This window comes from Plasmopara halstedii, assembly GCF_900000015.1.
Source record: "Plasmopara halstedii genome assembly, contig: Scaffold_430, whole genome shotgun sequence".
NCBI classification, from domain to species: Eukaryota; Oomycota; class Peronosporomycetes; order Peronosporales; family Peronosporaceae; genus Plasmopara; species Plasmopara halstedii.
This window is the reverse complement of record NW_020187350.1, coordinates 419,911-420,876: the sequence shown is the minus strand read 5'-3', so window position 1 is coordinate 420,876 and position 966 is coordinate 419,911.

Sequence of the window (966 nt, the reverse complement as noted above, 5' to 3'; positions counted from 1 at the left end):
GTTTGGCGGGCAGAGTTTCGTCGACTTCGGAGTCAGTGATCGGTCCCTTCTCGCCTTCGTTCGCCTTGTCATCAACCAAAGGGCTCACCGCATTCACAAGATCTTCCTACCTCTTACGCTCTTCCGCTTGCTTCTTGCGCTGTATCTTGGATGCCTTTTCACCCTTCACCTTGCCACTGATGCCCAACGATGCCTTCGTAGCTCTGCTATCATCGTTTTTACCCATGGATGGATTGTTGCCCGTAGATTGACTCGAGTGTGGCTTACTACTGATTTGTGTCTTCGGCTTGGTGCCCAGCGATGCTGATCGCTCTCGTTGCTGCTGAGTTGCGTTGGAGTTCGCTCTGCCGAAGTTGACTTTCCCGCCTACTGAGTTGTGCCAGCAATTTGACTTTGACCCTGCCTTGGTCGCTTGTTTGACCGTGGTGCTTTGCTTGCGCTTGTCTCTTCGGTCTGTCTGGTGGTCGTCACTTCCCTTTCCTCAGCCTCGTCTGTTCCAAGAGTGGTCCCTTTGTCGAAAAGGTCGTCAACTTCCCCGTCATAGTAGTCAGCCTCTCAGCTGAATCCGTGATGTGCTTGAAACGTTCTTCCAAGGCCATATGTTTCAACTATATTGGCTTTATCGGTTCCTCTAGGGCTAAGTTATGCGAGAGGTCTCGATGGTACTTCTTCATTTTCTTCCCAGCGTTAGGATATACCGTGCCGGAATGGTTGATGTCATAACAAGCAAAGCATGGGATGCGTTGATTGAACATGACGTGGTGAATGAAGATAGAGAACTTGCCAGCCGAAATGCGGGTGACATTCTTTAGTTGTGGTGGGCAATTCGCGGATTTGAAGATCACCAGAAAGTAATTCGAATCGTAGGCCTTGGTTCAGCCAGGGTCTGTCTCGCGATTGTGGCGATGCCGCAATTGGTGCCAGCATCGATGGCATGCATCACTTCGAAGGCGGTCAGGTCGTGAG